At 39.0% G+C, this 27,341-nt stretch overlaps 1 protein-coding gene and 1 non-coding gene across 2 annotated transcripts in view; both read left to right on the forward strand.

Moving 5' to 3' along the window:
- Positions 1–27,341, forward strand: part of LOC132676363 (catenin alpha-2-like) — an 81,731-nt gene that overhangs the window by 4,791 nt on the left and 49,599 nt on the right. The gene's annotated exons all lie outside the window — the stretch shown is intronic.
- LOC132677012 (small nucleolar RNA U3) lies at positions 25,537–25,748 on the forward strand. Its single transcript, XR_009609176.2, has one exon. It is a non-coding gene; the product is annotated as a small nucleolar RNA U3 (small nucleolar RNA).

Consider the following 27,341-nt stretch of genomic DNA (forward strand, 5'->3'; position numbering starts at 1 on the left):
TATGTACCCACCTATGGGATGCTGGAATTCATCTGAGCTCATTCTGTGTTCAGTGTGAGAGTCTGTGTTGTGAGAACTACCAAGATTTAAAATAATTGGTATCTGCTTTCAAGGATTCTATTTCCCTGTAAAGAGATGGGAGAAGTAGAATGTATTAAATACCTTTCAAGGGATAAAACACAGTATTAACGAAATTCATAAGAGAAAAATAGGTTACTTAACAGCTGTGGAGAAAGATGATGAGCTTGCTTTTGGATCTGTTGACATGAATTTTTGGCAGGAGATGACTGGCTAGAGAAGAGAATCGGGAACAAAGCAGTGATTGCTAGAGACCTAAAGCTGGAAGATCTAATGGAGGAATAATTATGATACTTGACCTAGCTGTTTTCACAGGGGTGTCTCCTCTTTTAGTTTTTTCAGTCAGTCAAAATATAATCGAGATAGCTTAGACCATATACTGTTTCCTATGTTTTTTTCTTTTCTTTTTTTTTTTTTTTTTAGTCAAGATTAAATATAATAAATTTAAAGTACCACAGGATCACCTGGGTGGCTCAGTCGGTTAAGTGTTGGGAGAGAAAGTTAATAACTCACATATCACATTCAACTGATTTCATGCAAGTGACAGGTTATATTTATTTAAAGATATTTGGAAATTTAGGGGCAACTGGGTGGCTCAGTTGGTTAAGTGTCCGGCTTCGGCTCAGGTCATGATCTCATGGTTTCTGGGTTTGGGCCTGGCTTTGGGCTCTGTGCTGACAGCTTGGAGCCTGGTGACTGCTTCAGATTGTGTGTCTCCCTTTCTCTGCCCCTCCCCACTCATGCTCACGCTCGCTCTCTCTTTCAAAAATAAATAAACGTTAAAAAATATTATTTAAGTATTTACCACAGGGATTGGGGGTTAATATGTAATTCACAAAGTTTGAGGAGACAACTGAAAATCCATTGGAGCTAATAGAGTTCAGTAAGGTTATCAGTTTTAAAATATACGTCCACAGATTTGCAAAGTGCAAAAACATAGAGTAATGGAAAAACAGATCTTATTTTTAAAAAAATGATCCTATTGATAGAAATGAAAAATAGTTTGTTGGCTTTATTTTATTCCTTATTTCCTTATAAATGTTGGAAATCATCCTGATGCAAATGTGGAAGACTAGAAACAAAACAAAAAAAACTGAGTGGCAAGTTCTACTTCTGGGTATGATATCACAATGATATCACAAGCCTGGGTAGGAAAACTATTGATTCTTAATTTTTACAATGTTCAGACAATCCCAATAAAAATTCTAAGAGTTCTTTTGCAACTTGACAGAGTAATGATGAAGTTTTTTTTCTGGACTAAGAATGAATAAGCCCATATTTTAAGGAGATGAATATGAGCGGGTGATGTACTCGATATTAAAACATTCTAATGCTACATTAATTTTAAAAGTGTGCATTAGACCAAAAAATGCCTAGTCAAGTTAAACCGAATAGAAAATTGCAAAGAATCTCCAATACAAAATTATCTTATGAAATGATAGTTTTTAAAATTAGTAGGTGGATTAGTCAGATTTTGACAAAACTATATTTTTATAATCCTATGTTAACTTCAAAAAGTAAACAGTAAACCCTGCCAGGACCTAGTAATAGGAGTAGAAGCACTGAATGCTGAGAACTAACTCCCTGGAAGGACAGTCAGACCCTTCAGCTGCTGCCACCTTCTGCCCAAGCGTGAGGACTCCACCTTCCCATTTTCTTTGTATCCAGAACCTTCTCACTGAAAGGAGCTTTTAATAAAAATGAGGTTCACAATACAAAAGGCTTTGGACTCATAAAATAAAACTTAAGCCTGTATGGGGAAAATCTATTAGCAAAGTATGTTGGAAATACTTAAACATTTGAAATGTTGGTTTGTATGTATGTGTGTGTGTTATTTTATTTTATTTTTTAATGTTTATTTATTTTTAAATATGAAATTTATTGTCAAATTGGTTTCCATACAACACCCAGTGCTCATCCCAACAGATGGCCTCCTCAATACCCATCACCCACCCTCTCCTCCCTCCCACCCCCCATTAACCCTCAGTTTGTTCTCAATTTTTAAGAGTCTCTTATGTTTTGGCTTCCTCCCTCTGTAACCTCTCTTTTTTTTTTCTTTTTTCTTCCCCTCCCCCATGGTCTTCTGTTAAGTTTCTCAGGATCCACATAGGAGTGAAAACATACGGTATCTGTCTTTCTCTGTATGACTTATTTCACTTAGCATCACACTCTCCAGTTGCATCCACATTGCTACAAAAGGCCATATTTCATTCTTTCTCATTGCCATGTAGTATTTTGTTAACTGTAGTGATACGCTGTGCAAATATGGCTTTGGGAGGTTGATACAGAAATGTAAGTTTCTTACAGAACATGACATATTAACTAAGTAATTCACTGTATTTTCACTATTACACTAGGTAATTTTTATTAGTTAAAATAAGTGTATTATGTCAATTCTATGCTTATATAATACCAGACTACTCAATTATATATTGGCTAAGTATATTAATCAAGTAATATTTTATTAAGAATGTATACTGGTTCACAAGCTATAAAAATAACTAAAGCATTATCTAATGTTTAAAACTTTATTTCTCAGAGATTGACAAATGTTTAAAACTTCATTTCTCAGAGATTGACAAAAATCATCAGGGAGAACCATCTATATTGGTGATTTATAGATAGTAATTCAATTGGGTATGGTTCCCTAAAAATTTAGTAAGTGCAGTTTCAGTACTTTCTCAAACATAGTAATGCTAATAAAGTATTACAGAATATGACCAGACATAAGGTAATTAGCCATTTGTAGATGTGTTGATTTTTCCACCATTTGACACCAGTAAATCTAGACAGTCCTTAAGGATATTTGAAATTATCACTAATAATTAATGTTCTCCTTCTCTTGGTAACAGAATTCTCCATTTCTGTTCTTTAGTTGCATAATGAATATTTTTTTTTTTATTCTGCAGACATAGTGACTTGAAATTGATTTTTGAATTCAGACATCTGTCTTATATCCTAAAAGCTATTCTCAGATATTAAACAAATTGATACCACATTGGGAGGGAAACTCACTCAAACTTCCTGTGAATTAGGTTTCTGGCAATATCCCTTCCTGATGCTAGGTTTACTGACTTGCCAATGTGAAGGAGATTTTCAAAAGTAAAGTATGTTTGAGATCTTGAAGTGAAAGTAACTAGAGAAATACACAAGTCCATTGTGAGCATGGCTAGCATGCCTTAATGTTCAATTTCAAGCACAATTTGTATTAGTCATCAGTATGCAAAACCCAGTTTTAGGGGCGGTAGGATGCAGAAGTGACGTAAAGTTTGATAGCTGACTAAAAACAAAGTAAAAATTAGTATTTTTACGTTAATTTGTTAAGTTGTAGGATTGATTTTTTTTTTTTTTTTTAATCTAGGTAGTTAAAATTGTGGCTCAATGCATGGTGACCTATTTTCTGGCACTATTTTTCTGCCTACATGAAGAGTTGATGTAGTGATTTATGAAGCAAAGGAATGAAGAAAAAACCCAGGATTTTAACAACTTGAAACTGTCAAGGGAGTTTCTAATGATAAAATAGCAAAGAGAAAATGATTGCTAACCAATGGAAAAATCAGCCTCTGTTTAAAATGTGGCAGCTTGAGGTAGTTAATTTTATTGGGTGAAACTACTGAGGAATACTAAAAAGAATTTTAAAAATATAGTGACTACTCAGAAATAAATCCTATTAAAATGTCTATTTTACTGCCAGAAAACTTGACAGAGAGAGAGGAAAATTAAGTTATTCCTACAGAATTTCTATTTTAAAGAGAAGAGAGTATACTATATCTTGTTTTTTTGAAGCTTCTTTTGTAGATGAAGGCACTTGAGAAAAATGGAAATTAACACCATTCATGGACCAGTCTTTATAATTGGTAGCTATTTGCATTTTAAACGTTTGTTTTAAATCAGATAGTAAGTAAACACAATCTCAAATTCCTCTAACTTTATTACCTTCTTACTTGTGAATTTTCTTACTTTTCCCCACCTGCCCTGGGTATTTGCTTGATTAGTAATTATTTTCTTGGACATTTCGTTTCTCTTTCTCCACTAGGAGAAATTCCCTCAGCCTATAGAAAAATGTATTTCTCTTCTACAGTCTAAGAAGAAAATAAAGCATTAGTCTACTATGTTTACCATTTTTCTCATACTTCACTCTTCTCCTTACACAGTTCTTTAAGAACAGTTGTTAAATAAGTCAATGCCAGTCCTTGTTTCCGTGTCTTGGCTACCACTAGCTCCTACCTTTTTGAGCCTTGTCATCCAACTTTTACTGCCCCTCCTCTGTAACTCTGTGTTTGAATCTTTAAGGACCCCCAAGTCTATGTGATTTTACTTGCTAGTTCTCAACTACTTTAAATTTCGAATGGGGGGGTGGATTTTAATAGCATTAACCATATTCTTTTTTTTTCTTCGTATTATTTCTGATTTGCAAGATTTATTTTTATTGAAGAGTAGGGCAATCAGACCTCAAATACATTGAGTGAAATGTCACCATGACATACCAACTCTACATACATTGCCCTTGCTATTTCTACCTGATTTTTCACACCCTCTTCCCTCTGGTATTTCTCCCATTTTCTCCCTCTTCTTTCTTTTTAAGTATAATTGTGTGGATCTAATTGTAATTCTCTTACTGCTGGTATTCAGTGGATAGAAGTGTTGGAATGTGAGCATAAGACATCATGGAGCATCTACATCACAGGCCAATGAGGATAGCAAAACTCTTTATCTGACAAGGGTAGGGCACATAGACCAACTGCACTGATGGGAGAATTGTCCTCTGGGGAGCATCTCCATGTTATGGTGGTCACTGCCCCAAGGTGATTCCAACTATGTGCACTTCTCAGGTATGTATGGACAATCTAGGAGATCTAGTTGGAAAAACATGGTTAAGAAACAGGAGTTAGATGGTAACTCATTTCATAGCAAGACCCCAGCCCATTTTTGGGACATGGAGGGTTCTGGACACCCAAGCATAATAACCCTAGCCCAGGGTTTAGAACCCAGGGTTGGAATACAGGCCCAGTGGAGAGCTGGAGTGCTAATACAGGTATCTTAGGTAAGAAGCCCAAATGCATGACTTCATGCAGACCTATGCTTCAGGAGACTAAAGAAGTAGAGTTTTTCAGTTGGTACTCTACTCTAAACATCTCTCTTAATACCTTTTGAATAGTGAGATTAATTCTTAGATGCTCTTGTTGAAAGCCTGATCCCTTAAGGAGCCGTGAACCAGAATTCTGGCTGGCTCAGTGATTCTTAAAGGGTTTTGTTGACTCATGGTCTCTCCAAGGAGGCAAGAAGGAATGCCTCCTTAAAGTAGTACATTTTCACAGAGCATCTTGTTGAGCTCCTTCCCAGTTCTAACCTTCCCTTTTGCTGTGGAAATCAACATAGGTCTTTCTCAGAGAGGCCTACCCTAGGTCTCCTCTTCTGTGATACTCCGTAAAGCCATTCTGACTGCAGACATGTGGGAACACTCACATTAGGTTATGGAAAAGGTAAGCTTCCTATGTATTACATTAGCATGAGGACAGAAAAAAGAGGAGAAATCCCTGACAAAATACTGTAAACATACTGATGAAGAAAACTCAAGATACAGCTTATGTCCTAAAGCAGTTAGCAAGAAGCAAGCCAAATGCATAAAAATTAAAGCCAGTAAGCAGGACCATTTAGCTTCTGGAAAGCAATTTTGGGTTCCTAATTCAGGTACTAAAAAGAGGAAGAAGGCAAATTCAGCAACTTTCTGTCTGAGTGTATACCAATATTTTTGAAGGCTTATCATCTGTAGAGTTGTATCTGTTGTTCTTTAATGCTTTTATTGGTACTTTTTTTTTTTTAAAGTAAGCTCTATTCCCAACATGGGGCTTGAACTCGCAACCCAAATAGCAAGAGTCGTATGCTCTGCTGACTGAGCCAGTCTGGCACCCCTATTAGTACTCTTCAATAATCTCTGCCATATTCCTATCAAATGGTTCCCATTTAATGGCCTTTGGAAGTAGCCCAGGATATTGGGAAGAGCTCAGGACTTGGATTGCAGTGTGTGGCTACTACTCCAAGCTCTGTAAAATTTTAAGAATGTGTGACCTTGGGTTGCGGAGATAGTATCTCTAGGCCTTGGAAAAAGATTTAGCTACAGGATAGCTAAGATGATTAAGAGTATAGAGTATGCCAAGTGAGATGTAAGAAGGAAGGACTGCAAGGTATAAAGGAGTAATACTCTGTAAACAGCTATAGTTACTGCGATGCATAAATGATGTGCTATACACTTACCTATGTAGTATGCACCTACATACTAGTGTGTGTTGGGGGATGGGTAAAATTAGGGAGGGTCAAATCATAGAAGATTTCCTGGAGGAGGCAGTGCATGAGTAGGAATTAACATGCTGATGTGTGAATGAGTATGTCTCAGAAAGAACACCATTTCATGTGGCAGCATTAATCACTAAAATAGTTCTGGAACCGAGGAATGAGAAGAAACCTGGCTGAGTGAGCTGGAGGCAGATCCGGGAGTGCTCTGTAGGCCTTGCAAAGCCAAGGGCTGAGCTTCAACCTGAAGGCATTAGGAAGTTGCTGGTGCTCCAGGCAGGGGAATGCATGGTCAAATTTGTGTTTTTAAAGTGACCTCTGCCTACAGGGTGGAGAATGGACTCAGAAGGGACAAAGCTGCAGTGTAGGAGGGTGGTTATGGCGAGCAAGGTGACCAGTGCCCTAAATCCATTGTTGGAGGAGGAATGGGATAAATGGGTGGGTCTGAACCATGTTGAGGAAGGAGAGTGAACAGGCCTTGACAATTGTACTTGTCGTTTTCATATATGAAAAGTTAATGTTTTGTACAGTAGTCTTTAGTTAAAAAGACCAAACATTTGTAATTCCAACTATGAAATCTGGGGAAGTTTCAGTTGTTTGTGGGATATTTGATTTTTTGCATAAAAAAAAACCTTCTCACGCTTTTTTTTCCTGGCTCTTTAATTCACGTATATACACTACAGTATGATTATTAAATGCCTAATAATTGACATAGATCTATGTTTTTGATAATTTAAATCTAAACTCTACATCTAGGATTTTCCTAATTAGTTTAAGTTATTTATATACAACTGAGCTTTCATTAGTATGTGCTTACTAATGCACATTTTACTTTTTAAAAACTAAATTTTAGAGACACTTTTAAAAAAATGGGACATGGATTTCCCCATCTGAGAGGACATAGTATCAATAACTGGGGGTTAGTAGGGTCCAGAGATTCTCATCTTTTTTCCAGATACTATCACAATGTACTGCCTGTAAATCTGTCTGCTCTTTTCTACTCTGCCAAATTAAACTCTTGAAAATGGCCTTTTAAGCTTTTCTGGCTTAATGTGGTATTACAGCATTTGTTATCATGTACTGACATCTGGTGGCCAAATCGAACATTAGGAACACTCCAGTGCATTCCTGTATGCCTGTAAACCTAGCACAACCTAAATATGGGCCAAGACTCCCGATGTAAATACGGAAAAGGTGTACTCTGCCTTCACAGAACTTTCAGTCGGCCTCAGGCACCCTTCTGCACACTAAAATTATGCCATGGGAATTGCATTAATCCTTTTCGGAAAACTAGCTCTAAGAAAGTGGTAAAGATGGATACAGAGGCAGATGAGTTTGCAAGAAGAGAAGCTCCAGGCAGGAGGTAGAGCTGAGGGTCGTTCTGCTGGCTGTGTGTGGGACCAGGTCAGCCAACATCAACCAACAACATATTCTCTGCTTCCTGAGTCATACCACGTGCCTCCCCAGGACCAGTTTATCCACTATCCTCCTTTTTTGTCCAAGAAATCTTACTGTGGGATACTGACTCCTCCGATGACTTCTTGTCTGCAAACAGCTTTAATTTAAGGTGTTGTAAACCAGGAATATTTTCTGATCGTATCATTTAAATTTTTATTTTCTTAAAAGCTATTTCAAGGAAATATCCCAAGACAATTTAGTTTTCTATATTTCACTTAGTAAATATGGAGCTACAAAAATCATTGAGAGAAAAAAACAATATGATTTGAAATATTTGAAAATTGTATTTGAAATTTCAAATCCTTATTACCCTCCATGTTGTCTGTAATTAAAATCATATTTTCAATCTTTTTATTTCTTTTCACAAGAGAAAATGAAAATCTTTTCTTCACTGAATAATGTTTTCCTTTAAAAAAAATTTTTTTTTAATGTTTATTTATTTTTGAAGGAGTGAGACAGAGCGTGAGTCGGGGAGGGGCAGAGAGAGAGGGAGACACAGAATCTGAAGCAGGCTTCAGACTCTGGGCTGTCAGCACAGAGCCTGATGCGGGGCTCGAACTCATAAGCTATGAGATCATGACCTGAGCTGAAGTTGGACGCCCAACTGCCTGAACCACCCAGGTGCCCCAATAATGTTTTCCTTTGAGAATATTGGCAGATTCTGTGCATATGAGCTCACCTTTATTTCAAATAATTAGTTCTAAATGTAACTGATTATTGATGTAATGGATCATCATATTCTACATTGTCTAAACGTGTGATGGCAAATACCATGTTGATTATCATCTAATTAGTTATACTTTAAAATTGGGGAACCAAATGAGCTCTTTTATCTAGTGAACTATTTAGTGGTGAAAAATAGGATTTATTTAAAATATTGACCTCCTTAGTCTTAGTTTCTTTCGTGATTTCTTACGTTAGAAGTGCTTGTCGTAGCCCTTCAGGATTATACCTTTCCCTTTTATGCACTCTCCATATTACAAGTAGGCATATATTCAGTACTCATTTATAGGATTTGGTTTGATTCCGTGATGAGGTAAACACATGTGCTCATGCACACACACACCTGCTCCTCCCCCCTAAAAACACTAATTTTGATTTCTTATTAACCAAACTCCTTAATATACATCCTGAACTTCTCCGACAGTATTTTCTGGAAACTTTACTGTAACCTATTGAGTCCCATTGTTTATTTATCCAAATGTTCTCTGGGGCTGTTTTGTTCTTACTGCACACATTCATTGAGCTAAGAACGGAGGGGAACGGTTACCCAGAGATGCAAGTGTGGTAGTAAATTTGTCAGGTGGCTAACATCACTGAGGGCATGACTGGGGCCCATGCTAGTCGTCCTCGTTACAGTGGTCATACTTATGGACAATGGCACAGCATGGCATAGGACAAACAGAACAAGCTTGTGTTTAAATCTGACCATACAACTCTTCCCTCCTTGACTTTGTTTCTGCATCTATAAAATGGGGTAATAATGTTGACTTACCAAGATGGTGATAATAGTTATATGGGATAAACATTCTTGGGTGCCTCATCCTTGGTGGGCACTTAGAAATGCTAGTTGTCTTTTTCTCCTACTTCTCTTTACAGAAGTCACAGACAGATGTCTTCCATCCAAAGTTACTGTGGAAACTATTGGCTAGAAAATGCTTAGAGAACAGTTCCTAACTGAAAAGTTGTGTTCTTCCTTGGTCACATCCAGACCTCCAAGAAAAGTCTGGCCAAAGTGTAGATTAAATTACCACCTGGCCTAAGAATTAATTTCTTAAACTTTTTTATTGCGGTATAGTTGACATATAATGTTATATTAGTTTCAAGTGTGCAACATTGATTCAACAGTTCTATACATTATACGGTACTGACTACACTAAGTCTAGCTACCATCTGTCACCATACAACACTATTACATACCATTGATTATACTCCCTATGCTGTACTCCTCCTCATGCTTGTGACTTAAAGTTGAGCTTTAGTACCTCTTAATCCCCTTCACCTATTTTGTCCATTCCCCCACCCCCTCCCTCTGGCAAACACCAGTACCCTTCAGTCCATTTCTGGTTTGTTTTGTTTTTTTTAGGTTCCACACATAACTGAAATCATATGGTATTTGTATTCCTCTGCCTGACTTATTTCACTTAGCATAATACCTTCTATGTCCATCCATATTGTTGCAAATGGCAGAATCTCATTCTATTTTTACAGCTAAGTAATATTCCTGTGTGTGTGTGTGTGTGTGTGTGTGTGTACACAGCACATCTTCTTTATCCATCTATTGATGGACATTTCAGTTACTTCCATACCTTGGCTATTGTAAATAATGCTACAGTGAACATAGGGGTTCATACGTCTTTTCAAATTAGTGTTTGTTTTCTTTGGCTAAATAGTAGTAGAATTGTTGGATCCTATAGTATTTGTGTTTAATTTTTTGAGGAGCTTCCATACTGTTTTCATAGTGGTTGTACCAATTTACATTCCCACCAACAGTGCACAAGGGTTCCCTTTCTCCAAGGATAATTTTTTTTAATGTTTGTCTATTTTGAGAGTGAGAAAGAGTGAGAGAGAGTGAGAGAGGAGGAGCAGAGAGAGTGCAAATCTCAATCAGGTTCCGTGCCATCAGAGCAGAGCCTGAGGTAGGCTTGATCTCACAACTGTGAGCTGAAATCAACAGCTTGACCCTTGACTGACCAAGCCACTCATGTGCCCCTCTCCAAGGATGAATTGTAAAGAGTGAAGTTGTAAGTCTAGTGCTAGCACTAGGAATGTACGTTTCTCCCTTGGGTTTATTTGGTAATTCTCATTGCTTCTGATGTGGTGAGAGACCCCTTTATCTTCCTATTAAATATCAGAGTTATTCAGGTTTGGTGGTCTCTTAAGATTCTCCTAGTACACCAAGAAGGAAAAGAGTGGCTGACAGAAAGGGGTAAAAATGGAAGATGAAATGATGGCAAAGATTGGTGTTCTTCCTTCATCCAAGAACCACAATGCAAAGGAATATATAATTATTTTTTAACATGTTCTACCCAGGTGATAACTTTCTACCACAGTTAATTAGCAAGACACGACACTTGGTTTAAAAAGCCTAATACAAAAGATAAGGAAAAAACACCGTGAAAAGACATTATTAATGCCTACACTTAATGCTCAGCTTTTCTATCACCAATATTCTCTTAAAAACCTCCAGGATTAAACCCCTCAGTTTTGATGAGGAGAAGAATGGATCCATATTCCTGGAATAGAACATAGACTCGTAAATCAGAGGGAATTTCTAATACCTGGATGATACAGAGAATCAAAGATTAGTAATAATCTCCTTTTATTGTTGAGTTCATATAACCCAATTTGTAAAATAACCCAATTTAGTAGTGTAGAAAGTGATTTCCGAAGAACTCACTTAGTTCAAAGTGATAGAAACTATTATCCTTCTAGCCCAAGTATGGATATGTCTTTCTATTTCAGAGGTATTGGCCAAGAATGGTACACGAAGTGCTTCCTCTAAATTTCTATTAAGTCCCTAAAAGTACTCCCCCCCCCCATTAATGATGCAATCTAAGTAGAAGAATGTGCTTGTGGGGAGCCTGGGTGGCTCAGTTGGTTGAGCGCCTGACTCAGGCTTATGATTCATGGGATTGAGCCCTGCATCAGGCTCTGTGCAGACAGCTGACAGCTTGGAGCCTGCTTTGGATTCTGTGTTTCCTTTCTCTGCCCCCCACTCACACTGCTTGCTCACTCGCTCTCTCTCAAAACTAAACAAACACTAAGAAGAAAAAAAAGAATGTGCTTGCAATGCAGGTGCGGCTTCCAGACAGGTCCTGCCTTCTCCCTCTCTTACTAGTTTGCCTTTCCTACAGCTTTTCTTTGAAGAAATTCTGCAGCTGACATGCTTGTCTCCCAGGCCCAGGCTTTTAGTATATTCTCTGAAAGGATGAGACACACACGTACATCTGTGTGAGGGGTCTTCCTGTCCTCTTCGTACTTCTTCATGCTTAGCCTTCATCATACTTCTTAAGCTTATTCTGATTGCTGAGGGCCTCTAAGCTGGTAATTGACCTTGGTGTTATTTTTTTTAAGTTTATTTGTCTTGAGAGAGTGTGAGCAGGGGAGGAGCAGAGAGAGAGAGGGAGAGAGAACATCCCAAGCAGGCTCTGTACCCAGAGTGGAGCCCGATGCAGGGCTAGATCTCAAGACCGTGAGATCACAACCTGAACAGATACCAAGAATTGGAGGCTTAACTGAGCCGCCTAGGCACCTCTTCTTGGTGTCATTTTCTTTTACTTTTCCTTCTCAGTTTTTGATGTATGTTTAGAAATTTAAAAATAAGCTTTCATAATCATATATTGTATATAATGTACACAATTTTTTCTACATAAGAAAAAAGCTGTGATCTTTCCTCCTTTCGTTTTTCTTTTGTTCTAAATACATCTTCCAGCTTCATTCCTTCCAGGAGATGCTTATGCATATTATTTGAAAGACCAAATGAATTCCTAGTTGGGAAGTTTGAACTAATTGCAGTGACACCCCCCCCCCCCCAGGATACTTTCTAAACCTAGCAAAACTGACCAGATTTGCACATAAGTTAAGAATCTTCTTTACCTGAAAACAAGTATTACTCTGAAGAATATTTGCATGTATTTGAATGAATGATGCGAAGATTTTTAAATCCTCCATTTGCTCAAAATAGTCTGTTTGGCATAGCATTTAAACACAGAAGCATCATCAACCAGAAAAGTTTTCTCAGAAATTTCTTACTTTCATTTTGTTTTAAACAAAGATCTCTGACAGATGTGAAGAAAGATGTCATTTGTGGATATCTGACGTAGATCTCCTAGGGTGAAAAAGGTAATGTGCTTGATCTGTTACTAGCCTCCTAAATGTGGCAGCCCTTTGGTCTGTGGATACAGGCTGGTTTTATTTTCACACTCTCTCAAGCCTCACATACCAGAATCACTTTTAAAATCTGGAGCAGCAAAATAAGCCGAAAGTGACACAAGGAAGATGCAGACTTAATACTAACATTCTAGGGGCGCCTGGGTGGCTCAGTCAGTTAAGTGTTCAACTTCAGCTCAGGTCATGACCTCACATTTTGCGAGTTTGAGTCCCACGTGGGGCTCTGTGCTGACAGCTCAGAGCCTGGAGCCTGCCTTGGGTTCTGTGTCTCCCTCTCTCTCTACCCTTCCCCTGTTCGTGCTTTGTCTCTGTCTCTCAAAGTAAATGAGCGTTAAGGAAAAAATTTAATACTAACACTCTAGCACCTAAGAAATCACTTCCCTGCAGCAGGTAAATTTGAAAAAAAAATTGCAGTGAAAATACCCAGTAAACCTGAATGTATGTTTTATGTGAATATATATGAGTATGAATTATAACATATATAAACTCTCACCAGATGTTTATGGTTTTTCTTTGGCTTGTGATGACTGTTAAGAGTTTTTTCACCTATATTTCTTCCCAAACTTTGACAAGTGATTCCTTAATTAAAAAATATATTTTACGAGGGGGTTCCGGAAGATGGCGGTGTAGGAGGACGCTGGGCTCACCGCACGTCCTGCTGATCACTTAGATTCCACCTACACCTGCCTAAAGAACCCAGAAAACCGCCAGAGGATTAGCAGAACGGAGTCTCTGGAGCCAAGAGCAGACGAGAGGCCCACGGAAGAGGGTAGGAAGGGCAGCAAGGCGGAGCGCGCTCCACGGACTGGCGGGAGGGAGCCAGGGCGGAGGGGCGGCTCGCCGGCCAAGCAGAGCCCCCGAGTCTGGCTGGCAAAAGCGGAGGGGCCGGACGGACTGTGTTCCGACAGCAAGCGCGACTCAGCGTCTGGGAGGTCATAAGTTAACAGCTCTGCTCAGAAAGCGGGAAGGCTGGAGGACAAAGGGAGGGAGAGCTGCTGAGCCCCCGGACGGCAGAGCTCAGCTTGGCGGGGAACAAAGGCTCTCACCAGCGCCATCTCCCCCGCCCATCCCCCAGCCAAATCCCAAAGGGAACCAGTTCCTGCCAGGGAACTTGCTCGCGCAGCGCAAACACCCAACTCTGTGCTTCTGCAGAGCCAAACCTCCGGCAGCAGATCTGACTCCCTCCCGCTGCCACAGGGCCCCTCCTGAAGTGGATCACCTAAGGAGAAGCGAGCTAAGCCTGCCCCTCCAGCCCCCGTGCACCTTGCCTCCCCACCCCAGCTAATACACCAGATCCCCAGCACCACAAGCCTGGCAGTGTGCAAGTAGCCCAGACGGGCCACGCCACCCCACAGTGAATCCCGCCCCTAGGAGAGGGGAAGAGAAGGCACACACCAGTCTGACTGTGGCCCCAGCGGTGGGCTGGGGGCAGACATCAGGTCGGACTGCGGCCCCGCCCACCAACTCCAGTTATACACCACAGCACAGGGGAAGTGCCCTGCAGGTCCTCACCACTCCAGGGACTATCCAAAATGACCAAACGGAAGAATTCCCCCCAGAAGAATCTCCAGGAAATAACAACAGCTAATGAACTGATCAAAAAGGATTTAAATAATATAACAGAAAGTGAATTTAGAATAATAGTCATAAAATTAATCGTTGGGCTTGAAAACAGTATACAGGACAGCAGAGAATCTCTTGCCACAGAGATCAAGGGACTAAGGAACAGTCATGAGCTGAAAAACGCTTTAAACGAAATGCAAAACAAAATGGAAACCACGACGGCTCGGCTTGAAGAGGCAGAGGAGAGAATAGGTGAACTAGAAGATAAAGTTATGGAGAAAGAGGAAGCTGAAAGAAAGATAAAAAAATCCAGGAGTATGAGGGGAAAATTAGAGAACTAAGTGATACACTAAAAAGAAATAATATACGCATAATTGGTATCCCAGAGGAGGAAGAGAGAGGGAAAGGTGCTGAAGGGGTACTTGAACAAATTATAGCTGAGAACTTCCCTGAACTGGGGAAGGAAAAAGGCATTGAAATCCAAGAGGCACAGAGAACTCCCTTCAGACGTAACTTGAATCGATCTTCTGCACGACATATCATAGTGAAACTGGCAAAATACAAGGATAAAGAGAAAATTCTGAAAGCAGCAAGGGATAAACGTGCCCTCACATATAAAGGGAGACCTATAAGACTCGTGACTGATCTCTCCTTTGAAACTTGGCAGGCCAGAAAGGCTTGGCACGATATCTACAGTGTGCTAAACAGAAAAAATATGCAGCCGAGAATCCTTTATCCAGCAAGTCTGTCATTTAGAATAGAAGGAGAGATAAAGGTCTCCCCAAACAAACAAAAACTGAAGGAATTTGTCACCACGAAACCAGCCCTACAAGAGATCCTAAGGGGGATCCTGTGAGACAAAGTACCAGAGACATCACTACAAGCATAAAACATACAGACATCACAATGACTCTAAACCCATATCTTTCTATAATAACACTGAATGTAAATGGATTAAATGCGCCAACCAAAAGACATAGGGTATCAGAATGGATAAAAAAACAAGACCCATCTATTTGCTGTCTACAAGAGACTCATCTTAGATCTGAGGACACATTTAGATTGAGAGTGAGGGGATGGAGAACTATTTATCATGCTACTGGAAGCCAAAAGAAAGCTGGAGTAGCCATACTTCATTAGACAAACTAGACTTTAAATTAAAGGCTGTAACAAGAGATGAAGAAGGGCATTATATAATCATCACAGGGTCTATCCATCAGGAAGAGCTATTATAAATGTCTATGCGCCAAATACCGGAGCCCCCAGATATATAAAACAATTACTCATAAACATAAGCAACCTTATTGATAAGAATGTGGTCATTGCAGGGGACTTTAACACCCCACTTACAGAAATGGATAGATCATCTAGACACACAATCAATAAAGAAACAAGGGCACTGAATGACACATTGGATCAGATGGACTTGACAGATATATTTAGAACTCTGCATCCCAAAGCAACAGAATATACTTTCTTCTCGAGTGCACATGGAACATTCTCCAAGATAGATCATATACTGGGTCACAAAACAGCCCTTCATAAGTTTACAAGAATTGAAATTATACCATGCATACTTTCAGACCACAATGCTATGAAGCTTGAAATCAACCACAGGAAAAAGTCTGGAAAACCTCCAAAAGCATGGAGGTTAAAGAACACCCTACTAACGAATGAGTGGGTCAACCAGGCAATTAGAGAAGAAATTAAAAAATATATGGAAACAAACGAAAATGAAAATACAACAATCCAAACGCTTTGGGATGCAGCGAAGGCAGTCCTGAGAGGAAAATACATTGCATTCCAGGCCTATCTCAAGAAACAAGACACATCCCAAATACAAAATCTAACAGCACACCTAAAGGAAATAGAAGCCGAACAGCAAAGGCAGCCTAAACCCAGCAGAAGAAGAGAAATAATAAAGACCAGAGCAGAAATAAACAATATAGAATCTAAAAAAACTGTAGAGCAGATCAACGAAACCAAGAGTTGGTTTTTTGAAAAAATAAACAAAATTGACAAACCTCTAGCCAGGCTTCTCCAAAAGAAAAGGGAGATGACCCAAATAGATAAAATCATGAATGAAAATGGAATTATTACAACCAATCCCTCAGAGATACAAACAACTATCAGGGAATACTATAAAAAATTATATGCCAACAAATTGGACAACCTGGAAGAAATGGACAAATTCCTAAACACCCACACTCTTCCAAAACTCAATCAGGAAGAGATAGAAATTTTGAACAGACCCATAACCAGCGAAGAAATTGAATCGGTTATCAAAAATCTCCCAACAAATAAGAGTCCAGGACCAGATGGCTTCCCAGGGGAGTTCTACCAGACGTTTAAAGCAGAGATAATACCTATCCTTCTCAAGCTATTCCAAGGAATAGAAAGGGAAGGAAAACTTCCAGACTCATTCTATGAAGCCAGTATTACTTTGATTCCTAAACCAGACAGAGACCCAGTAAAAAAAGAGAACTACAGGCCAATATCTCTGATGAATATGGATGCAAAAATTCTCAATAAGATACTAGCAAATCGAATTCAACAGCATATAAAAAGAATTATTCACCATGATCAAGTGGGATTCATTCCTGGGATGCAGGGCTTGTTCAACATTCGCAAATTGATCAACGTGATACATCACATTAACAAAAAAAAAAGAGAAGAACCATATGATCCTGTCAATCGATGCAGAAAAGGCCTTTGACAAAATCCAGCACCCTTTCTTAATAAAAGCCCTTGAGAAATTCGGGATAGAAGGAACATACTTAAAGATCATAAAGGCCATTTATGAAAAGCCCACAGCTAACATCATCCTCAACGGGGAAAAACTGAGAGCTTTTTCCCTGAGATCAGGAACACGACAGGGATGCCCACTCTCACCGCTGTTGTTTAACATAGTGCTGGAAGTTCTAGCATCAGCAATCAGACAACAAAAGGAAATCAAAGGCATCAAAATTGGCAAAGATGAAGTCAAGCTTTCGCTTTTTGCAGATGACATGATATTATACATGGAAAATCCGATAGACTCCACCAAAAGTCTGCTAGAACTGATACATGAATTCAGCAAAGTTGCAGGATACAAAATCAATGTGCAGAAATCAGTTGCATTCTTATACACTAACAATGAAGCAACAGAAAGACAAATGAAGAAACTGATCCCATTCACAATTGCACCAAGAAGCATAAAATACCTAGGAATAAATCTAACCAAAGATGTAAAAGATCTGTATGCTGAAAACTATAGAAAGCTTATGCAGGTAATTGAAGAAGATATAAAGAAATGGAAAGACATTCCCTGCTCATGGATTGGAAGAATAAATATTGTCAAAATGTCAATACTACCCAAAGCTATCTACACATTCAATGCAATCCCAATCAAAATTGCACCAGCATTCTTCTCGAAACTAGAACAAGCAATCCTAAAATTCATATGGAACCACAAAAGGCCCCGAATAGCCAAAGTAATTTTGAAGAAGAAGACCAAAGCAGGAGGCATCACAATCCCAGACTTTAGCCTCTACTACAAAGCTGTAATCATCAAGACAGCATGGTATTGGCACAAAAACAGACACATAGACCAATGGAATAGAATAGAAACCCCAGAACTAGACCCACAAACGTATGGCCAACTCATCTTTGACAAAGCAGGAAAGAACATCCAATGGAAAAAAGACAGTCTCTTTAACAAATGGTGCTGGGAGAACTGGACAGCAACATGCAGAAGGTTGAAACTAGACCACTTTCTCACACCATTCACAAAAATAAACTCAAAATGGATAAAGGACCTGAATGTGAGACAGGAAACCATCAAAACCTTAGAGGAGAAAGCAGGAAAAGACCTCTCTGACCTCAGCCGTAGCAATCTCTTACTCGGCACATCCCCAAAGGCAAGGGAATTAAAAGCAAAAGTGAATTACTGGGACCTTATGAAGATAAAAAGCTTCTGCACAGCAAAGGAAACAACCAACAAAACTAAAAGGCAACCAACGGAATGGGAAAAGATATTTGCAAATGACACATCGGACAAAGGGCTAGTATCCAAAATCTATAAAGAGCTCATCAAACTCCACACCCGAAAAACAAATAACCCAGTGAAGAAATGGGCAGAAAACATGAATAGACACTTCTCTAAAGAAGACATCCGGATGGCCAACAGGCACATGAAAAGATGTTCAACGTCGCTCCTTATCAGGGAAATACAAATCAAAACCACACTCAGATACCACCTCACGCCAGTCAGAGTGGCCAAAATGAACAAATCAGGAGACTATAGATGCTGGAGAGGATGTGGAGAAACAGGAACCCTCTTGCACTGTTGGTGGGAATGCAAATTGGTGCAGCCGCTCTGGAAAGCAGTGTGGAGGTTCCTCAGAAAATTAAAAATAGACCTACCCTATGACCCAGCAATAGCACTGCTAGGAATTTATCCAAGGGATACAGGAGTACTGATGCATAGGGGCACTTGTACCCCAATGTTTATAGCAGCACTCTCAACAATAGCCAAATTATGGGAAGAGCCTAAATGTCCATCAACTGATGAATGGATAAAGAAATTGTGGTTTATATACACAATGGAATACTACGTGGCAATGAGAAAAAATGAAATATGGCCTTTTGTAGCAACGTGGATGGAACTGGAGAGTGTGATGCTAAGTGAAATAAGCCATACAGAGAAAGACAGATACCATATGGTTTCACTCTTATGTGGATCCTGAGAAACTTAACAGAAACCCATGGGGGAGGGGAAGGAAAAAAAAAAAAAAGAGGTTAGAGTGGGAGAAAGCCAAAGCATAAGAGACTGTTAAAAACTAAGAGCAAACTGAGGGTTGATGGGGGGTGGGAGGGAGGGTAGGGTGGGTGATGGGTATTGAGGAGGGCACCTTTTGGGATGAGCACTGGGTGTTGTATGGAAACCAATTTGACAGTAAATTTCATATATTAAAAAAAAAAGATGACTATTTAAATAACACAGTGGAAAAAATATATATATATTTTACTTGAAAATATTGGAAACTGTTCACAGATATACTGCAAATATAAAAATAATACCTCTATGTTCTTCAAGCTTCACCTGTTGTTAGTGTTTTACCCCAGTTACTGTTTTGTGTGTGTTCTCTCTTTCTCCTTCAGGCACACAGACTCCTTAATTGTCAAATGGGTAAAGTCAGCTTTATTATATATGCTTACACACATAACAGACACTCTTTCCCTAATTATATCTACTAAAAATTACAGATCTTTTAAAAAAAATTAACATTTATTTATTATTGAGAGACAGAGAGACATAGAGCATGAGACACAGAGGGGTAGAGAGACGGGGAGACACAGAATCTGAAGCAGGCTCCAGGCTCTGAGCTGTCAGCACAGAGCCCGACGCGGGGCTTGAACTCACGGACTGTGAGATCATGACCTGAGCCAAAATCAGGCGCCTAACCAACTGAGCCACCCAGGTGCCCCCAGAATTACAGATTTTTTAAAAGGGATGACACCAGCACACGTATTAATTTGCTAGTTTTGCCTGGTTCAAAGGGTTATTTGATGAAGGGCTGTGGGTACGATACAATCTTCCCCAATACGGTCTTTACACAGTAACATCCATAAAAAAAACTGTGTTGGGGTGCCTGGGTGGCTCAGTCGGTTAAAGCGTCTTCAGCTCAGGTCATGATCTCACAGTCTGCGGGTTCGAGCCCCACGTCAGGCTCTGTGCTGATGGCTCAGAGCCTGGAGCCTGCTTTGGATTCTGTGTCTCCATCTCTTTCTGCCCCTCCCCCGCTTGTGCTCTGTCTTCTCTCTCTGTCTCTCAAAAATAAATATTAAAAAAAATTTTTTTAACTTGGGTCTTTGTAACTAGAAGGTTAGAGCAATCAGCTACCTAAGTTTGACCTGAGTCAAGTTTGTTCCTGGTTGATCATTGCATACTTGTTTTTAAGCATTTTATAAAGTTTAAGAAACATTTAAAAGGTGGGGGGAAAAGTGATGTTCAATTAGATGGTGTGAACAAAGAAAACTTAGGACATTTTAATAAGGCACTAAGTATTCTTGAGGAGTAAGAGGGAGGGAAACCTGCAGAATCTATTCATTTCTGAAGCTAATTCATCGCAAAGGCTTTTTTGTTCTTGGGAGCACCATAAAACTTCAGAGTTGGTAAAGATACTGGAGGTCATGTGGTTAACTTACCATAAGATAGAAAGTCTGTACCTAGCATCCCTCATAGGTGGACCTTCTGCCTTTGCAAGATAATATTGGGAGGAAATCACTGGGGGTGATTTCTTGTTGTATTTTACAGAAGCTCTAATATTTGAGAAATAAAGTTCCTTTTTACACCAAAATTTCCTAAGTAAATTTCCAAAGCACCTCATCTGTCCCCCCTTCGTTAGCCTTTATCACATTTTATGAGGGTCATAAATACAAGTCCTACTTGCAAGACAGGGCTGAGAAATCCTTGAGGAGCAAATTCTATTGCAGTCTCCTCCCTTAATCATCTTTCACCCATGATTAGTAGTTAATAAATATTTTGGAGTACTTGATTCTGCCAGATCTTCCTGTCATATCTCGACAGTGGCCTAGCAAGTGGTTTTCTTTCCATCCTTCCAACCTTCTTCAGCCCATTTTCTCACATTGCTACTAACTTCTTTCTAAAAACCAGAAGTGGGGGCGCCTGGGTGGCGCAGTCGGTTAAGCGTCCGACTTCAGCCAGGTCACGATCTCGCGGTCCGTGAGTTCGAGCCCCGCGTCAGGCTCTGGGCTGATGGCTTGGAGCCTGTTTCCGATTCTGTGTCTCCCTCTCTCTCTGCCCTTCCCCCGTTCATGCTCTGTCTCTCTCTGTCCCAAAAATAAAATAAAAAAAAAAAAATTAAAAAAAAAAAAAAAAAAAAAAAACCAGAAGTGTCCATGTTTCTCTTCTGCTCTGTCTGACAAGAAAATTTAAAAGTCTTTCCGGTGTCCCCACACAATACGGGTAGATCAGCTGTTGTTCGTGGGTCTGGAAGCAGAGGAAGCCATTAGTTTTGTGTTTCAAATGGGACTAACTTGGTTACCTCTCTGCCTTTCCTGGTGCTTGAGCAGGTCTCTAAGCCTTCGTGTTTCCATAGGTAAAATGGTTACCTAGGTTGGTTATTAGAATTAATGGCATCATCTACAAAAACATTCTGTAGACTGGTTGAGGCAAACACTAAAACGTTAGTTAACCCAGGTGCTAGTGAGATACAGTTTTTATTAAGTTTTTGCATTAAAAGTTTTTTAACATTGATTTCTTTTGGGAAAATGATCTACATTCAGTTCTTTGGTTAAAAGTTAGATACTGAGTTTCAAGGTTTGCTACTTTAACTAACTTTATATTATAAATTCAGTAGATATTGACAAATCTCCTGAAATAGACTCTACAATATTAGATATTTATAGTCAAAGGTAAGGAACTGCATTCAAATTGCCACACACTTGAAAAAGCGAATTAAAGTTTTATTACTGCTGAAACCTATGCTAAAAAATAAGGTATAAAACTGGTGTGTACTTGTGTTAGACCCAAACACTTCAAATAGTTTCCCAAATCATGGCAAGTAACTTTGATTTACCATCTATTTCTTTTACTAATGTCAATAATACTAATTCTGCAGTTTGTTTGTTGTGGTCCTCTGAAGTCCATTGTGTTTTATTTATGATTGTGCGTTTATAATTATGCAAATATGAATTGCACATAGATTAATTTTATCTGAGCATAATTGTTATGTATGATAAAATAGTCATCCTTTAGTGACCACTCTATATTCCTATGTAAGGAGTAATTAACTTAAAATCAGTACCTGGAGGGTATCTGTGTGCAGGAATGGACTGGGGAAAAGTAGAGAGATCCTTTGGAATTCCTATACAACTTTCTATCTGTGTGCCATACTTACTTAAGCTTTGCACAGCCTTGTAAATTACAGTAAGGAAAGGCTAATTTTCTCATCACTTAACTGCTGCCAGGCTGGAGCAGAACATTCTAGCAGATAAATAGCTGTGGCAAGACCACACACATTGTTGATAGTTTAAATTCATGTAGTACAGGCCTTACACAGGTGCCATGTGCAGAACAGATAAGTGGTGGGGAGAGCTGAGCCATTAATTTTTCCATTGAGACGTTGGCAAGGGTGAGGGGTGAGAGGCTATAGGGAAAAGCAAGAGGAGTCTCAGTGGCAGAAAGAACATAGCAATATTGATAAATTGAGAGAGACTAAAAGAAGAGACCAAAAGGAACTAACAATTAGTACTACACGCTTAGGTAAACAGCCCTTATCCAGCCAACAAAGCTAACACAGCTGCCTTTTCTTAGCAGATTGCTGAAAAGTAATAAGGCTTTCCCTGTCTTTCAAGCAACTCCAACCCATGCCTTTCCACGGGGAGTTTTTCATGAACAGTTAAAAGAAGCAGCAGATGTCCAAGTTTTTCATGTGTTTTAATAATTCATATCCTTTTGAATTGTGTCCCATCAAAGAAATTACTGTGTGGTAGCAGTTTCAGTTCTGGTGCGTAACACTGCCTCATACTTAGTAAGCTCTCAAGAAATGTTTGGGAAATTAAGAATATGGATGAAGGAATGACAGTACCTGCTGGATCGCAGATGAGGCAAAGTGAGTCAGTCAGTTTGGCCAAAGGGTTGTAATTACCGTCAGAACTTACATTTAAGGAAGGAGAAAAGGTACTAATACAGTGAAAGGTTGTTGATAATAATTTAAAATGATACATAATAATTATAACAAGAGAATATAGATCTTTGACCTTGCCATGTACTTTAGCAAAGTCAAAGGTTAGGTTAGAATCAATATATCTTTTATCTTGGAATCTTGGATTTTGGAGAGCTTAAAGTCATCAAGCCATCTGCCTTAGGAACCAGCCACTTGGGTAGGTTTAACTTTGGAGCTAACCCTTGTCATCCTAAAGCATCTCTTTCCACGGATGACTTCTTCTTCAACATCCTGTTCCCTTGGACTTCCATGAATAACCTCATTTTGCTTCATTTTTTTCTTGCCTCTTTGACCATTATACCTCAGTCTCCGTGGTTTTCTCTTCTTTCCTGCCACCTAAATAAGGCTTTTCCCTAGAGCTCTGTCCTTTGCCCCACCTGATTCCCACTAAATGGCCTCTTTTCTTGGAATCCCTTGTACCCCCATGTGTTTCTCTAGTACCAAACTCTCCCAAGCTCCAGACCTATGCCCGGCTGCCTATGTGACATGTTAATTTGGATGACTTCAAGCATCTAAAAAAGTTCTCAGACTAAATCTAGTTTTTTTTTTTATCTCTCATCAATGCTAAATTTTCTTCTTGTATTTTTCTTTTAGCTAAAGGTACTATCTTTTTTTAATGTGATCACTCAATCCAGAAAATTGAGGGTCTTCTCCACTCTCCTCCTCAGTTTATCTTGAAGTCCTCTGATTCAGTTCCTTTTACAACTCTTGCTTTGGACTCACACCTTCATCTTTATGACCACTGGCTAGTTCAGGCCCATGTATTTTGCCTGGATCATTGAGATAATTTCCTAACTGCTTGTCCTGCCCCCCTCCCAACTTCTTCCCTTATATTCCATTATCTCTGACAGTCTGCCTTTGCAAAAATGCAAACAGGGCGCTTTGCGTTATTTACCAGCAAAATTCCACCTTCAGGATAAACTTTAAAGTTCTTAGCATGGCATCAAATTATTTCAGTAGGCCCCTGACGACCTCTCTCATTTCCTATCCTACTTTTCTTTGCCTTCCATTCTATGTTCTGCTACAATTGTTTGTTGTCAGATGTAGAGTGACTATTTCGTTTATGTGCTGCCACTCATGGTATTTTCTCTGTCTGAACTTCCTTCTCTTTTTAACCTAATATATTTATATTCATCCGTCTTTGAGTAGCTTCGTTTTTGAAGTTAATTCTCTACACAATGAAACCACTATTACTTTGATGTTAGTATTATACTTGGTGCATATTAATATTAAGTATGTTACTATGTCTCTGGTTTCACGTTTCCAAATGTGAGCACTGGGAGATTAAAAAGCAGGTCTCATTTATATTTTCATCTGCGCAGTTAGCACACAGACATGACATAAATGTTTCTTGAATGGGTACCGAAATGAATATGCTCACTGTTTCGATCTTAGTGGCTATGATTTCTCCACTTAAAATTTCTTCTTAGCTTTCTGGACTATTGCCATAGCATATTCTCTACAAGATGTTCCATGTCTTCATGACCATTGTTACGTTCCAAGGGAAATTCATGATCTTCTGGGTTGGGTTAACCCTTTTCAGGTATCTGTTTTCTTGTGTTATAAAAAGAATCTATGTAATTGAACTTGTTGCCAGTAGACGTACATTAAAATACAGAGTTCACAAGAGTACATGACATTCTCATTAGACACAAAGAATATTTTTGAGTCATGCTATGGTGTTTGAAAAGCAATTAACATATTACACATTATTCCTGTGAGACACAAACTGTTTCTTTCCCATTTTAATTTGCCTGCTTAAAGACAGAAAAAGATAGATGCGTTTACACTCAAGGTATATGCCTTTCCCTTGTGGCCAATGAGCTAATTTCCTTTTCATATTTGCAGAATATTGATACAATTATTCTTTCATCAGACATGAAATTTGAGTGTATAACCAGTTTGTGGAAACCAAATTACTAGGGTAATTTATTAGGTTGATAACAGCAATTAAGTCATAAATGTTTCTGAGAAATATAAATTGACTTTCTGTTTTAAATGGATAATTTAACATTCCAAACCACAGACCTGTAGTGTAACTAATTTCTGGGATAAGAAGTTTGTTTCTCCTATTATTAAACTAAAAAAAAAAAAAAAATTCAACCTTTGATAATCCAGCAACGAATTACGAAGTTGCTGAATTCTTGGGTTCGTGTTATATCTTCATTCTTTTCCCTTGTTGCTAATTTTTTTATTTTATTTAAAAATTTTGTTAAAAATATTTATTTTTGAGAGAGAATGAGAGAGAGATAGAGCACGAGCAGGGGAGGCGCAGAGAGAGACGGAGACACAGAATCTGGAGCAGGCTCCGGGCTCTGAGTTGTCAGCACAGAGCCCGACGCGGGGCTCAAACTCACAAACTGTGAGATCACGACCTGAGCTGAAGTCGGATGTCTAACCGACTGAGCCACCCAGGCACCCCTAATCTTTTTTATATTTAAGGACATCACATTGGAGGGAATTTTAGATAGAACTGGGACGTGTTGGTAGGACCATGGATTTTTCAATGATTGGAAATGTGAAGACTGTACTTTCAGGGATTGTTTCTAAAGTTTGTCACTAGAGAAATTTCTCTAAGTGTGGAGTCCCTGAAAGCATGAGGAGGAGAAATAGTGTCCCTTCCTGACTGTAAAACCGACTCTGGGTGTGGTTTCCACAGCTGCCCTTGTCATTGATAATTGTTCCCTCCTCCTTTGGGGGACTAAGAGGAAAGTGGCCCGTTGTCTGAGTAGTTTCTCTAAAAAAGAAGGCCACATGTGTGGCTTGTTAATTGTCCATCGGAATGCTGTGTGGGTGAAGTTAAGTGAGCAAGGAGACAGCACTTGGAGTGTAAACAGATTTGTCAGCCATGGCAAGGACTTTGACTTTTCTTGGAGTGAAAGGAAAATCATTGGAGGATTTTCAGAAGAGGAGGTCTATCAGAACTAATCTGATTTCTATGCTACCAATCAACTGGAAAGGCAAAGGCAGAGGCAAGAGGTTACTTAAGAGACTGGTGTAGTAACCTAGAGGGGAAATTAGGCTGTTTGTTAGCAGTGGAGATGGTGACAAGTGGTCAGATGTTTGGGACGTATTTGCAGATAGAACCAGGGCCCGCTTCACGACTTCCGGGATGTAACACCAGTGCTGTCTCACAATGGTTTTTGCTTAGAAAAGTTTGTGCTTATTTGCATACTGTGCTGTTGCAATCCTGAAATTCTTTTCTTCCCAGTTTTACTGAGATATAATTGGCATATATCATTGGGAAATATAAGTTTTACAACATGATGATTTGATACATGTATATGTTTTGAGATGACTACCACAATAAGATTGGCTAACACCTCTGTCACCTCATATAATTATCTATCTTTTGTGCCTAAGTGTTGCATTTATTAATCATCTTTTCTTTTCAATTCTAACAGGCCGTATGATATTTATCCTTTCATAAACAAGCCAGTCATGTTCTTTTTTGCGGCATTTTACTTGGTCTTGCCCCTGTTGGGAAAGATAAAAAGTGATCTCTTTCTATGAGTTTAATAGAACACAAGAGACATGTGGAATGATTCAAAGAAAAGTGCATAAAGCTGATATACATTTGAGAATATGAAAATCATATTTTTTCATAACTTTTTGAACCAGGGAGCAGAAATTTTGTCTAAGATTATGAGCTGATCAAGGCACAGATTTGGCACTATCATATTCAATGGAGGACTAATGGCTTCTCTCTCCTTGTACAACTGCCATCGATGCTTCTGTATAATTACTGTGAACTTAAGTGTTTTTATGTCAACATTATCTGTTGCAACAGCACAGTATGCAAATAAGCACAAACTTTTCTCAGCAAAAACCATTGTGAGACAGCACTAGTGTTACACCCAGGAAGCCGTGAAGCGGGCCCTGGTTCATAACTCATTATGAACAAAGATGTCAGATGACAATGTTCATGTTAAAAACACTGCCATCACCACAAAGATTTACTGATTGTAATGAAATGAAAGAAAAAAAAATGTATATATTGTAGCTTAGATAACTGTTAGTAAATGGGATACAGATAATGTTGACATAAAAACACTTAAGTTCACAGTAATTATACAGAAGCATCGATGGCAGTTGTACAAGGAGAGAGAAGCCATTAGTCCTCCATTGAATATGATAGTGCCATATCTGTGCCTTGATCAGCTCATAATCTTAGACAAAATTTCTGCTCCCGTGAAATAAAGTAAGATGTCCTTTAAATATCCTACTGTAGATAACAGGCTTTGTGAACTCCATGAGTAGATGTCTGTTCTAAAAAGAACTTTAGATACACATATGAATATCCAGTTGGCAACAAGATCAAATGCA

This window comes from Panthera onca, chromosome A3 (assembly GCF_046562875.1).
Source record: "Panthera onca isolate mPanOnc1 chromosome A3, mPanOnc1 haplotype 2, whole genome shotgun sequence".
NCBI classification, from domain to species: Eukaryota; Metazoa; Chordata; class Mammalia; order Carnivora; family Felidae; genus Panthera; species Panthera onca.